The following is a 15750-nucleotide window of genomic DNA, read 5'->3' as shown; positions in this document are numbered from 1 at the left end:
GACAGAGAGCGAGAGAGAGGAGAGACTGCAGCATCATTTGAGGGACGTTCACATGCAGTGCAGTAGAACGTGCAGGTGAGGGGAGGAGGAGAATGCGGGACTTTTTCCTCAAACACTTCACACACATCCACCACGGACTCCGGAGGAATAACTAAAGGCTTTTGTTGCTACTTTATCCTGCTCTCCATTTCCTTAAGTGGCTAATTTACGTGCTCTGGGAAGTCGAACTGAAAAGCTTTTCTCTTTGTCAAGTTCACCGTAAAGGAATCTATAAGAGCTTGGCACGCGTGCGTAAGACTGCGGGGAAAGCTTTCCAATTTCCCTCGCGCTGGGTTTTAAGGTAAGAGAGCATACAATATCGGAGAAAGACTTTAAAAAGCACTTTGGCTTATTCCCAGCCAGTAGCGCAAGCTCTGGGATGCGAATGTGAGAGCTGAATTCACAGACAGATCGCTTTTGTGTTCTACTGCATTGCAGTTTAAAACAGTGAAAGCGCGAGAGGAGCCCGCGCTCCGCAGCATCTCAATGAGCCGGACAAAGTCGTTTAAACTGCTAAGATTTGACTCTCGTTTACTCCTAAAAGGCACAGTGGATCATTATTGTCCGTAAAACAGCTGTAAAGACTTATCGCCGATGCTGAGCTCTGCACAAAGTGGATGTTTTATTTTATCGTGTTGAAAACGTGACCGGAGAACTGAAAGACTGTGGGACAAAATAAGATTTTGCCGAAGGAAGCCTTCATAAAAATTAATCAGTGGCGATTCTTTCTTGGACCAGAGGAAGCTGCAGATAGAGAGTGAAAGAGAGAGAGCGAGAGAGAGAGAGAGAGAGAGAGAGAGAGCGAGAGAGAAAGAGAGAGAGAGAGAGAGAGAGAGTCATGGGGAGCAGGAGCGTTGGCGCAGTGCACTCCGCGCGCTGCTACCTCGTGCTTATCCTGCAGCTGCTGACTCAGCTCCCGCACGCCAATTCAGTGCTGCGCTACCGCGTGGCGGAAGAGGGGCCGGCCGATGTGCACATTGGTAACGTGGCTTCAGACCTGGGGCTGTCCACCTCTGGGATTGGGACTGGTGATGTCACGTTCGCTTTGGAATCTGGCTCTGAATTCTTTAAAATTGACAATGTCACCGGAGAGCTTACTACAGGCAGCAGGAGGATTGACAGAGAGAAGCTGCCACAGTGTCAGATGATTTTTGATGAGAATGAGTGCTTTTTAAACTTTGAAGTGTCAGTCATAGGCCCCCTGCAGAGTTGGGTGGATCTTTTTGATGGGCGAATTGTAGTCACAGACATCAATGACAACACGCCCTCTTTCCCTTCACCAGTACTCACATTATCTGTTGAGGAGAATCGTCCAATCGGCACTCTCTATCTCCTTCCCACCGCCACAGACCGCGATTTTGGTCGCAACGGCATAGATCGATATGAACTTATCCAAGACAGTAGAGATGGAGGGTCATCATCCCGCCGACCCGCAAATGGACCAACAAATGGAAACGGTGGTGACCGAAGGAGAGGGCCAGAAACAGGGACAGGACCTGCCAGCAGGAGCAGTGTGTTTGAACTGCAGGTGGCTGACACATGAAGGACAGAAACAGCCTCAACTGATTGTAAAAGGGCCTCTGGATCGTGAAGCAAGGGATTCTTATGAACTGGCGCGTTCGTGATGGCGGCAACCCGCCCCGTTCCTCACAAGCATTGTTACGTGTGTCTATCACAGATGTTAACGACAACAGTCCACGTTTTGAGAGAGCAGTGTATGAAGCAGAAATGGCAGAAAACGCCCCACCTGGCACACCTGTCCTGCAGGTGCGTGCCACAGACCGTGACGTTGGTGTGAATGGGCAGGTTGAGTATGTTTTCGGAGCGGCAACAGAATCAGTGCGGCGCCTCCTGAGGCTGGATGAAGCATCAGGTTGGCTGAGTGTTCTGCATCGTATAGACCGTGAGGAAGTTTCACAGCTACGTTTTACAATCACAGCCCGTGACCGCGGCCAACCACCTCGCACTGATCGCACTACAGTTGTTCTTAACGTAAGGGATGAAAATGACAACGTACCCATAGTAGAAATACGAAAAATCGGACGAATCCTCGTTCGGGACGGCGCTGCAATGGTTCCAGAGAATGTGCTGGTTGACACACCGGTAGCCCTAGTGCAGGTGTCAGACCGTGACCAGGGAGAGAATGGTGCGGTGACCTGCACTGTGGTTGGGGATGTTCCATTCACATTGAAACCAGCGGGTGAGACACCACTAGCACCTCCACCAGCCACAGATGATGCTTTCGAACGAAACAAAAAGAAATATTTTCTCCACACCTCAGCACTTTTGGATTATGAAGCTACTCGAGAATATAGTGTTACTATTGTCGCAGTGGACTCAGGTAGCCCAAGCCTTTCTAGTAACAGTTCCCTTCTGGTGCGTGTGGTAGACATAAACGACCATGCTCCCACTTTCGCCCAAAGCTTAGTGGAGTGCATTTTGCAGAAAATAATGCCCCAGGAGAGCGAGTGGTCACTGTAGTGGCTGCTGATGCAGACAGTGGCAAGAATGCAGAGATTGCATACTCACTCGACCCATCTGTTAATGGAGCTTTTTACATTGATGCCGATAACGGGGATATTCGTGCCACTGGGGCACTAGATAGGGAGCTGAGGGAACGCTATGAATTTCGTGTGATAGCTCGAGATAAGGGCACCCCATCTCTGCAGGGCTGCTACTGTTGTAGTCCAGGTCACGGACAGGAATGACAATGCCCCCAAATTTGTCCAGGAAGTCTTCACATTCTATGTCAAAGAAAACCTGCTCACCAATAGCCCCGTGGGCATGGTGACTGTTACCGATGCAGATGAAGGAGAGAATGCAGAGTTGAGTCTTTTTGTGGAGCATGACGAAGAGGAGGGTGGAGAGGAGGGCAAAGAAGGGAAGCAAGAAGTTTTCTCCATTGAAAATAACACTGGAACCATTTTCTCCTCTGCATCCTTTGACCGCGAACGGCGTAGCACATATTCATTCCGTGTGCGTGCTGTTGATGGTGGAGAACCGCCACGGTCTGCCACCGCCACCGTCTCCCTGTTTGTCACTGATGAAAATGACAATGCGCCATCCATCACATCACCCGCTAATGAATACACCCTTCTGCCACCCGCTAGTGGGGCCCGGACTGTAGTCCGCACAGTCTCAGCCTCGGATGGAGACACAGGGTCTAACGCTGACCTGCGCTATGCTCTGGTAGGCGGAAACCCTTTTCGCCTGTTTGAGATTGGCTCTAGTAGTGGGGTCATAACCTTGGCAGAGCCCCTGGAGAGAAGACACAGGGGTCTGCACCGCTTGGTGGTCCGGGTCAATGACAGCGGCATGCCTTCCCTTTGTGCCACAGCACTGGTGCATGTCTTTATCAATGAAAGCTTGGCCAATGCTACGCTGGTGGATGCACAGGTGAGACACAACACTGCACTATGCTGTTTGAATAAAACAAACAAACAAACAAACAAACAACAAACAAACAGTAATTCAATATAGAGAAACAACAACAGTTTGTGCAGCTTAACAATGAGCTAGTGCCATTTTATTTGATATGAGGGGATGGAGCAGGGAAGTGCAATCAGAAATGTACTGATAACTTTTATAACTAGGAAATCCTAGCACAAAAGAGCGAATTTTTAAAAAAGATATTGCTGTTTATAAATTCATGCATCAAATTGCTGTTGACCCACATTGGATATTGGATAGAAGTAAGCACATGCAAATATAAAGATGAAAGATACACAAACACAGTGGCCTACACATACACAGTCACACTTGCCTGCGCAGAATAACTATGATTGAATATCCAAGCCTTGACATGATAATTGAGAAGTCTGGGTCTTACAGGGGATGAATGTGTATGCGTGCGTGTGTGGTTCAGCAGACAGGCTATAAATCAGGATGCAGTTATCAAAGGGCAGACACACCATTTATGACTTTCCATTTTTGCTTTCTCTCTCCCTCTGTATGCCTTTCTCTCTCACTCACTCAGGTGGCCCGCAGCCTTGCAACCCCCTCTATATGGATATTGCAGGTGACCCAGACAGCGAGAGAGCTCTCGGTAAACAACGCCTGAGCGTTGCCATTGGTGTCTTGGCTGGTGCTGCTGCCGTTATTCTGGTGATCCTTCTGGTTGTGACAGCTCGACAGTGTGGGGCACAGGGTAAGAACGGCTATGAGGCTGGCAAGAAGGAGCCAGAAGAGGACTTTTTCAGTCCACAGCCTCCCCCTCTACAAGCCCAGGGCTCCCAAAATGAACGTGGGCGCAAACCACGCAGAGACAAGCGTAATAATGGCACTGCCAAATCTGAGCGTTCTTTATACAGTGGAATTATGACGGTGAACGGCTGCAGACGTGGGGGAGGTGATGAAGAAGAGGAGGATGAGGAGAGCAGCAGTACCAGTGAGAGGATTGCTGCTCGTTATTGCGCAGCAGCTAATGGAGACCCTAGTAGTCCAAGGCTAGGCTCGAGACGCCACCAGTCAAGCCCAGATCTGGCCCGCCACTACAAGTCCAGCTCACCCTTGCCTGCAGTGCATCTTCAGCCCAACTCACCACCCGTGGAAGGCAAGAAGCACCAGGCTGTGCAGGAACTGCCCCCCACCAACACCTTCACTGGCAATGGCACCGGTAACGTAGACGCTATGTCACTCAGCTCAGACCAGTGCTCCGATTACGGCTGTCAAACCGTCAAGTACAGCAAACAGGTAAGAACATCAAATAATCTATGACTCAGTTTCACTACCTCACCTTCAACATGTTTATGCAGGTCACATTCATAAAGTGTCCTAAAATGGCACAAGGCCTGGTTCAGTTTGGCTAGCAAAGGGTAACATTTACCAAAAATTCGAAAAGTCTTGTCAGGACAAAAGCCTCAGGCTTGAACTAGATTTGAATCCTGAAACTAACCTGAATTCAGTCAGTCCTGTGGGATATTCCTATATTAATATAGAAAATGCTGATAGCCATTGGATTACCCCACACATTTTCTTTGAGCACACTGTAATTAGATTTTCCAAGAAAAAAAGATGGCGTATACTGTATGTTACCTCCTCAGAGAAAAAAGTAAGACAAAGATGAGTCTATCTGTGAGATAATCAGACGGTGTGAGACAAACAACTCACATTTGTAATATACAAGTGGATTTGTGAGAAATAAATGCACATTTTAAGATATAGAACTACATTTGGGATATATAAAGTCACAATATAGTTCACAATAATGGATAATTGTGAGATGTAAAGTCACACTTTACAGGCAGAAATGGCTTTCATTGAGCATATTGCATTGTGATATCTGATATTGCACTTTGGTACAACATTTGGGCCCAATCCCGATTCTATTTCTGTAAAAGGTCATTCCCAGCCACTAGACTTTTCTGACAGGGTATTCGAGTGTCAGAATGTTGTGGGACTACTATACAGAAGTTACTATTATGGATTGTAGCTAGCGAAATTTAGCATTTTTTATTTTAGCATTTTTTTTAAAAAGCATGGTAAGATGGTAAAACACGAACGTTGTTATAAATGTATTAAAACATATGCTTTGTTTGAGGTGAAAAATCTCCTGAAAAATCTCCATTCGAAGGGTAAGGGGTAGAGTTGGGATTGGGCCTTGGTCTATATCCAGTCTGAGGTGAATTACAGCTGTTTTGCTCTTATTGATGTCCTTTTTCCTCAAACTTCTGAAAAAACAAAACTTGTTGAACACAAACACAAATGTGGCAACTTGTCTTATCTTTCTGTACCGTTGTTGTGGCACTGCATGTGGAGTGCTTAAGGTTATATGGTGCTAACTGCTTGCTCTCCTTTCCAGGAGTAGCTACTGAAAATAGATTGTCGAAGAGAGGAGAAGTGTAACCCATTTTCTCTCACACCACCATAGATCTCTTTCCACTTGCTCAGTCTCTCTCTCTCTCCTTCTAACTTGCTTTCTATCATTCTCTCCTTGTATTTTCTACTCCTTTACACAATCTTTCTTTTTTCTGACACACATTTGGAAGTGTTAAATATAGAGCCGAACATATACCTGTTTGAGTGGAGACTAGCCGGGTGTTTGACAGCATGTGTGTGAAAAGCTTGAGAGAGAAACCACGCAGGCCAGCAGAGTTGTCTGTTTTTGACTTAATCTGTCATCTTTACAGTTTTATCCAGGTCATGTATTTAATGCAGCATATCCAAACTGCTAGCTTAGCACTTAACGGAAGCATTAAAAAAAGATTACCTGGACGCCCTTTGACAGGTGCTTTGGACTAAGCCCGAACCAAAGGGTGGCCTCGTACTATAGAGAGACATGGTTAAATTGAACACTGGCATCGCATTACATTTTCTGACAGGTGTTGGGAGCTTAAACCAAATCCGCGGAGGTCTACACGCAAGATATTGAGTCCTAAATGACATGTCATTTTTGGTCTTTTTAGCATGACTGACAGTCGGATTGTAATTCCCTGTAGCCAGTGCCTAAAAAACAGCTGATGCAGTGGTAAGGGAGATGTGCGCCACGCAAGGCCTAATCAATCCATCCACGCTGGTGTGATCCTGACCGCAGTGGGTGGGTTAATCCAATACCGAGTCAATCCTCTTAATCTGCTAACATTTTTTTTCCTCCCTGAAAATGCTTAATGGAGAATTTTGCTATTTGTGTGCTTCTGCGTGTGCGCTCATAAGTATGAGAGAGCATTAATGCTTACTGGAGAGTTTGTTGGACTCTTTCTGACGGTTTAATCAATTATTGATCACACTGTAATTAACTCCTCTACTGCGGAGCTTTGTGACCTAGCCTAACTCGAGCTCGGTGCAGACGGAGAGTGTATGCGTGCCTTTGGCTGTGGCTTCCATGATGGGATGGGATGGTATGGCATGATGGAAAGCCAATACCTTACCACTGTCTAAATTTGCAAGCAGGGTTATTATAGTTAATGAAAACGAACGAAAAAAGTAACTAAAATTAGTCAAAACGTCCTTAGTTTTCGTCTTTGTAAATGTATTCAATACATACTGTAGCCTTTAGAAGTAATCTATTTACTTTGCGCTACCAGATGTACCAGATGACCCGTTTAGCACCTCAGAGTCTGTAATCAAGATGCCATTGGCCAGATCAAGCCGGTACTCCTTCATCCATCCTCGCTGCAAACAAACCGCAACAAAAAATGATGGTAGGACATGACAGCAGCATGGTGATAACATTAAATACAAACCGAGTAGAACACATTTGGTGTCCAATAATGGGTTTTATTTTTGTTCTTTTTATTCTTTTTTAACTGGATCTTCTAAAGTGAACTGGTTGAACTAATTCACCAAATTGAACTGAATTAATCGAAAGAGTCATGTCTCGAGAATGTTAAGCACTTATCCGCAAACAACTTTTTACATGACTGATACCCCCTCTGACTCGAAATAAACCAATATATACTGAGTTATTCAGCTATTAGAACAGTCCACTGATATCAGATTTGAGAAGCGGCGAACTGATAATACTGCACATACATGATTTAGTGAACCGAATATAAACAGCCTACTGTGACTGAACTCAACTTGAACAACTGCAGCACGGGTAAACCGAGGGCTTAAATGAGAGGATCTGGCAAAACGTAAGTTTATTACATAACAGAAAGTCGTATGGAATTTTAAATTAGTGAATCATGCTTCAGTTGCAATGCAAAACATAAATGTAAGAAACCTTTCAGATCATGGTGATGTTTTAACTGACTGAAATTATGATGGCTTGACTACATATTTTCGATATGTTAAGTCCAAACTTGGGAAGATTGTCATGAAAGATCCAGTTTGCGTTAAAGATCCGAACTTTCCATCACTACTGTATATTTACACTCAGAACCAGCCTTGCCCACATATTTTACTTAAGGCTGCTATCTTGTGGGATGTTGTATTTGAATTCTTGAGGATGGGCAGATGGTAGTGGTAGATTGTAGTGTTCTTCCCAGCAGGCACACAACATCATAAGACAATAATATCAGGTTAGATTTAGGTCATGACGTTAGGTGACCAAAATTCAATGTCTGGCCAGCCATCTAAGGACAACGTTATTTTTAACATCCAATAACCATGTCAAATGACGTTGATATTTGGTTGATTTTAGGTTGTGTTGGAAAGTGACCAGAACCCAACGTCTGAAAGATTCATAGTGGTATTATCCACACAACGTCAAGGTGTAACACGATTAGATGTCGATATTTGGTTGATTTTAGGTTGAACATTGATGTCAGCCTGACGTCACCTGATTTTCATTTCCAAACAAAATCCAACGTCCCCACCACATTGGGGTACATTGGGGTACAACGTCAATAAGACATCTGTTGATGTCCTGTGCCTGCAGGGTTGTGTCAAAAAAAAATGTAACCTATCTTTTGGTTGAGTTTTTATCATACAATATTTATTCTGATGATTTTGAATTTTGCACCTAACAAATATTAACAAAAAAAAAAACAAGTAAATACTAAAACTAAATTAAAACTAAGCAATTTCAAAATATCAAAACTAATACAAACTACAGTAGTAAATCTACCTCAAAAATGAATCAAAAATTATGGAGTTTGAAAACCAAAAATCTAACCAAAATAAAACTAAAACTAATTTAATAAAACTAAAAATTCAAAACTTTATAATCTTGTTTGCAAGCCCCATTCGTGGACGTATATAAAACTGATCAAAATGGAAATCCTGTTGACCTATATCTGTCCTCCCTCTCACCCATCCTCTAGAAACGCACAACTCAGCATGTTCATAAGTGAAACTCTGAACTCTCTCTCTCTCTTTATTTTGCTGTAGCACACTTTTTCTATAGCACCTCCCACTTCCGCCCACTAATGTCGACTCCTATCGACCGGTTGTATCCTGTCCCCCGCAGCGCCGCACGGTCCTATCTTTTGAATAGACATCGTGGCAATCAATATACTAGGCTTGTTAACGTTCCGACGCACACTTGCAGACACCCACTCAGGTGTGCGGGGTTAACGGTCAGACAGGTGGGCATTAGGTGAGTCTGTGTAACTCAACACACACATTCGGGATCAGACAACAGGTCAGATGGATAGCCGATATACTTGACACTCACACTTGCATGCTCACGGGGGCCGTGCGTACGCTTGTGAGGGCCGACTCTAGAGATGGATATTATAAATTAATGGAGGCCGCTAGTGATGGAGGGGCCAGGAGACAGTGGGAGACACATGGAGGGATAGGAGAGAGAGAAATGAGGGGAGATCGCTAATGCTCACCTCACTTTTGCAGGGCTGTATTGATTTTCATTTGGAAAGCATTATGAAAGCTTTTACATGGACGTGCACTGCAATGGTTATAAGGATTGTGAATGATGGTGGAAGCGTGTGTGTGCGTGTGTTTGACCTAGCAATGTTATTGGGAGGAATAATGTCTTGAAGTTTGCTAAATCCGAAGAGGAAAAAATCTAATTTTGGGGACATTGTGAAAGGAAAAAATGGTTCATTAAGAGACTAAATGATGTTTTTATCCAACTCCAAAATGGAAACACTTATTTTAAGGGTGATTTAGAGTGATTAGAATTAATAATGTTAATTTAAGGCCAGCATAAGTCAATCAGCAGTCCCAATTTAGATATTTAAAATGGCCTCTCTCTGTTTCTGCATCATTGTTTTCTATTGCCTTTTGGATCACATATTATGTCAGACGCTCAATTACAAATAATTTTGTGCGAATGCAAATACACTTGCAGTAAATAACTTCAGTGCTGTGTACTTCCATTAAATTGTCTCGGACATCTGTGAAACGTGAGGCTATAAAAATGACAGAGGATGGTTTTCAGTGGCCAAGTGTAACACGCTGAAAAATGAGAGGTTAATAATTTATGATGACACATTAGGTTAGTAACACTGATGGCTATGCCAGATGGGAGGCGTTCTCATGTGACCACCACATATCTTTGCAACAACAGGCATTAGAGCTGGGTTAACTCGTTGTTTATCTATATGTTCCTTCAGTCAACTAAACAATAATTGAGAATGACAAGGGTTTTATGCATGTAAACCAGCCATGTTAACACAATGTGTGCATCCTGAATCACTTATTTATGTCATTTTATGTCATTAGTGCACTTTAAATACCTGGATGGCTCAGGGGTTAGCAATGTAACCTCATAGCAAGAAGGTCACTGGTTCGAGTCCTGGTTGGGTCAGTTGGCATTTCTGTGTGGAGTTTGTATGTTCTCCCTGTGTTCACGTGGGTTTCCTCCACAGTCCAAAGACATGCGATATAGGTGAATTCAATCAAATTGGCTGTAGTGTATGCATGTGATTGAGTGTGTATGGATGTTTCCTAGTACTGTGTTGCAGCTGGAAGGGCATCCGCTGTGTGAAACATATGCTGGAAAGTTGGTGGTTCATTCCGCTGTGGTGACCCCTGATAAAGAAAGGGACTAAGCCAAAGGAAAATGAATGAATGAATGAATTAATGAATAAATACCCGGGCGACGCAGTGACGCAGTGGGTAGCAAATTCTCCTCACAGCAAGAAGGTCGCTGGTTCGAGCCTCGGCTGGGCCAGTTGGCGTTTTTGTGTGGAGTTTGCATGTTCTCCCCGTGTTTGCGTGGGTTTCCTCCGGGTGCTCCGGTTTCCCCCACAAGTCCAAAGACATGTGGTATACTGTAAGTGAATTAGGTAAGCTACAATTGTCCGTAGTGTGTATGGATATTTCACAGTGATGGGTTGCAGCTGGAAGGGCATCCGCTGAGTAAAACATGTGCTGGATAAGTTGGGGGTTCATTCCGCTGTGGTACCCCGATGAAGAAAGGGACTAAGCTGAAGGAAAATGAATGAATGAATAAATACCTGGATGATGCACTTATTCAGCCGTTAAAAAGAACACTTCATACGCTCAATGCTTTGCTCACGTAGTGGAATTGGAGGAGCTATTGGGTGCTAAGGCTGGATTACTTTATTTATTTTGGATTTTGCAAGCAATATTCACCAACTTTATCGATTATGCCACCTCTCAATGTTGAATCACATGTTGAATGCCTTTGTACTCATAGTTTCGTCATTAATTTCACCAGGCTGGCAACTGTTAAATGTCGACTGGGAAACAGTTTGAATTTCAATTAGTAAGAAAAGTTAGTGTTCCATTTGGGACGACTAAACTCATAAACTACATGGTTGAGGGTATAAGTGCATAGTGTACTGTATAGTGTGTCATTTGGGACACAACTAAGCTCAAATTTTCTTTGTTATTTTCCAAAAATGGAGATGCTTTTTGAGTTATTGAAGAGTTGTTCATGCAGAGACTGTGAATTGCTGGTCGCAACTCATATTACTTCTGTAATGTGACATTTGCTATTGAAACAAGATATTCAGCAGGAAACAATGTAGAGGCGAATCAATTTGATCATGAAAAGTAAGCATTTTGTACTAGAATATATTCATGCTGAATGCAAATTTCCTAAAATAATGTACAAATAGTTGTTTCACTATTAAAGTTTTCTGCTCGGCTGCTTAGTGATGTCAGCGTAAAATTTTAATTCTGATTAACAATCACTCATTCAATATAAGCAGCCACAAATATACATTTAAAAAGGAGAGGGAATCTACTGAGACTATATGTTCAAATAAAGGCATGTGGACTCTTAACATCAGATTATCTCCCACAATCCTGCTGTTTTTCTAATTGTAAATCAAAAGTGTTAAAAAAGAGAAAGTATGTTCATTAAAGTAGGTCATATGAAACGAAATGCTGGCAAAACACAGTTTTATTAAAACATTGTCCTTCAGTGGCTGACACAAAGGTATTGTTTGCCACATCGTATAAATCTGAAATGAGTCAGAGAGTCAAGGCTGTCAGAGTTTTCTAATGCACAGACCTGCTCGCCCGACTGTTTCAACCTCAAAATGAGACACGACAGGAATTCAGGGTATTCCTTACCCACATACTCCCAGGCAAGCAGCAACAGACCCAAAAAGCACGCACACACACACACACACACACACACACACACACACACACACACACACACACACACACACACCACACACACACACACATTAAGCTGAGATGCAAAGGTACACGTGGAGATGAAAAGTTCCCATCCTCTTACATCAGTTTCTAGCACAAGATCTAGGCCATGACTCTTAACCATTTCTTCATCTGTGTCCAGGCTCAGAACAGAGTGTTCAGTTTGTGTTTATGTCAGATTTTACAATTCATAGTTTACAATTTATTCATACGTGTTTGAGTAACATTTTATATTAATATAAATATACAAATATTGTATATATTTGTTATAATCTGTAAACTATTTTTTCTAATTTAAAATAAAATGTCATCATTTAAAGCAGTGTTTCTCAACCACGTTCCTGGAGGACCACCAACAATGCATGTTTTGTATGTCTCCTGTGTCTTTCATACCAATTACAGGTCTTTCAGTCTCTGTTGGTTAAGGAGACAGGAAAATGGGCAGAGCTAGTGGTTCTCCAGAAACGTGGTTGAGAAACACTGATTTAAAGAACTTTATTTATTTATTTTTTATTTAATTAATTAGTTTCATTTTATTTATTTTTATTAGTTTTTTTATAAAGTGGCCTGTTTTGACACATACTGTGACATAAGTCTGAATTATTAGCCCCCCTGTTTATTTTTTACCCAATTTCTGTTTAACAGAGTGAAGATTTTTTTTAACACATTTCTAAACATAATAGTTTTAATAACTCATGTCTAATAACTGATTTCTTTTATCTTTGCCATGATGACAGTAAATAATATTTGACTAGATATTTTTCAAGACACTTTTATACAGCTTAAAGTGACATTTAAAGGCTTAACTAGGTTAATTAGGTTAACTAGGCAGGTTAGGGTAATTAGGCAAGTTATTGTATAATGACAGTTTGTTCTGCAGACAATTGAGAAAAATATTTGCTTAAAGGGGCTAATAATTTAGACCTTAAAATGGTTTTTAAAAAAATTAAAAACTGCTTTTATTCTAGCTGAAATAAAATAAATCCAGAGGAAAAAAATCGATCAATCAGTCAGTCAGTCAGTCAGTCAGTCATCAGCAGCGTCTGGTGGATTTACGTGAGAACAGCAGGCAAAAATGGCACTCGCAAGAGATATTTGAGATCGGAAAATGCATACATGTCGGCCTCTGGGGGATTCACAAAAACAAAAACTACCAAAAAACGTAGCTCCTGTGACGTATTAGGTGCTTTCCAGAAATGTATATAGCGGTATCAATAATGAGCCTGTGTTAAATATTTGAATAATGGACAGTTAATAAGACACATTTAACTAACTAATTAACTAACTAACTAAATAAATAAATAAATAAAAAGAAATAAGTAAATAAGTAAATAAATAAATAAATAATGAATATTTATTCATAAAAAAAGCCACATTTAAAATAAATAAGTAAATAGTTAAAAAACAAATAAATAAATGAATAAATAAACAAAGCCACATTTAAATAACAAACAAACAAACAACAAACAAACAAACAAACAAACAAACAAACAATAAATAAATAAATAAATAAATAAATAAATAAATAAATAAATAAATAAATAAATAAATAAATAATACACGCTCTTAGTGGCAATATATTTATTTGAAATTTTGAACTATATACCATTATAGAATTAGACATATACGGTTTTAATATTTTTAGTATTAAACAGTATTAGCAAGGCTAAGTCCAACTTATTTTGTTCTATAGCTATATGTATACATATATTTATATATTTACTCCATTTAGATGTTGCACAACATGCAATGTATTATTTTTAGAACAACACATTCTTACATAAATTACAGTTGTTTATGCAGCACTTCATTTTCTGTTCAAAAGTAAGTTGTAATATTGCATTCATGTCATGGATTCAGCCGACTAATCTCATATAGTGTATATATAGGATGCATTTGAGTAAGCATATTAATCTGTCTGCAAAGTGGTTCAGTTTACCAGCATTCAGTTCTTCCAGCTCAAGCGGGTCAATCCCCAAAGTACTGTGATTGGATTATTTAAATCAATTCTTCTTACGTTTCCCTTTTTCAAAACACTGCTACTGCATTGTTAATATCTTCCAGTGTGGCTTCTTCCACGTCGCGTTTCATCAACAGCATTATAATGAATCATTTAATCAAGTTTTCATTTGATAAAATAATATTTGTCTCTAAATGTATTGACTAGAAGAACGCTCGCTGGGAATCCTTTCTAAAGAGACGCTAATGGAAATGCAGGGTTCAGAATTATTCTTCATCATCTTCCTATGATTCACCATACAGCTCTGCAGCCAAAATATCATCTGGCCAAATGCTGGATGGCTATTATTAGAGATATTCCTGTGCTGGCTGCATTCTAAAGGCATCAGTTGCACACAAAATCTCTCTCACACACACCCACCCACAATTAAAACACACACACACACACACACCCTGTGCAGGCAATTAAACAAACAGCCACACAAAACTAACACACCTCTTTGTTAGACCTATGCATTGTGTCTTAAACACACTGCTGGCATTGAGTAGAAAAGCCCCAGCATTTAGAGTCCCAGTGTCGTTTCCTATTCAGCTCTTACTGAATTGCATTCATATTTGAGCCGGCATTAACTCGGCTCTCCGATTCCCCCGGTTCCCCGTACTGAAGGTTCTCGAGGGGTGATCCTTTTGTTGTGGTCTGACTGCAGCTCTGTGGTTCTACGGTTACAGTTCAGGGTTACCCCAGTGTCATGAACCAGCCTGAGTATTCATCTTTTATTCAAACACCCCAGGCTGCTTCTGTCACTGCCTGTCAGAGAACGAGAGAGAAAGAGAGAGAGAGATGCATAGTTAAACCCCTGAGTAATGAAAGAAAAAAAGAGTTAATAAATATATAATAGGTAATAAATAAATACTGGGAAACAAGAGAGAGCGGCTATTTTTGGCAACTGAACAGATTGTAAGAAGCATTAGTGTAATGTGCATAAATAGGCAAATATGAAGAAGAGCTGTGAGAATATATATGTACTTGTTTATGTATTTACTTATGTTTTTGTCTTGGAGGATGATTCTTGAATTTTATTTTCAAAATTTCAGTGGTTTATAAAACAAAACAAAGAACATGTAATTACTAGAGATCATATACCAAAAATATAGTCAAAGATGATTGAAATGGTACAGATTCATAACCTTTTTATTTAAAAGTTTTGACTTGAATTAGTCAGTTAATAATTCAGTGATTCTTTTCGATCATAAAACATGGTGATTTTTGATGTTGTTGCTGAATGAATCAGCATTTTTGAATGGAACAGTTGAATGAATTATTCAGGAAATGACTCATTCAGTAGATTACTTTCTTTTTCATAGCTGACCGAATCAAACGTTTTGAATGAATCTGTTCATGAATGTTTCAACTGTCATATGTTTCATTCGTGAATAAAAATACATTTATTGTTTGATGAACTGGTTAAATGAATGATTCATTGACTCTCTTTGCTCATAAAACATGGTAATTTTTGATATGGTTGCTGATTGAATGAGCATTTTTGAATGGAACAGTTGAATGAATTATTCAGTAAATGACTCATTCATTTGATTACTTACTTTTTCATAGCTGACTGAATCAAAAGGTTTGAATAAATCGGTTAATAATGTTTGACCAACATATGTTTTATTAGTGAACAAAATATATTTATTGTTTAATTAACTGGTTAAATGAATGATTCTATCACTCTCTTTGCTCATAAAACAGAGATTTTTTGGTGTTTTTGC

The 15750-nt window shown here is 40.7% G+C and overlaps 1 pseudogene; it reads left to right on the top strand.

Moving 5' to 3' along the window:
- The first annotated feature begins 201 nt into the window (after positions 1-201).
- The window catches only part of LOC130231717 (protocadherin-7-like), a 63103-nt pseudogene continuing 47554 nt past the window's right edge, over positions 202-15750 (top strand).

The sequence above is a fragment of the Danio aesculapii genome, chromosome 1 (assembly GCF_903798145.1).
Source record: "Danio aesculapii chromosome 1, fDanAes4.1, whole genome shotgun sequence".
In the NCBI taxonomy this organism is placed as follows: Eukaryota; Metazoa; Chordata; class Actinopteri; order Cypriniformes; family Danionidae; genus Danio; species Danio aesculapii.
The sequence above is the reverse complement of the archived record's forward strand: the minus strand, read 5'-3'. Positions and strand labels throughout refer to the sequence as shown.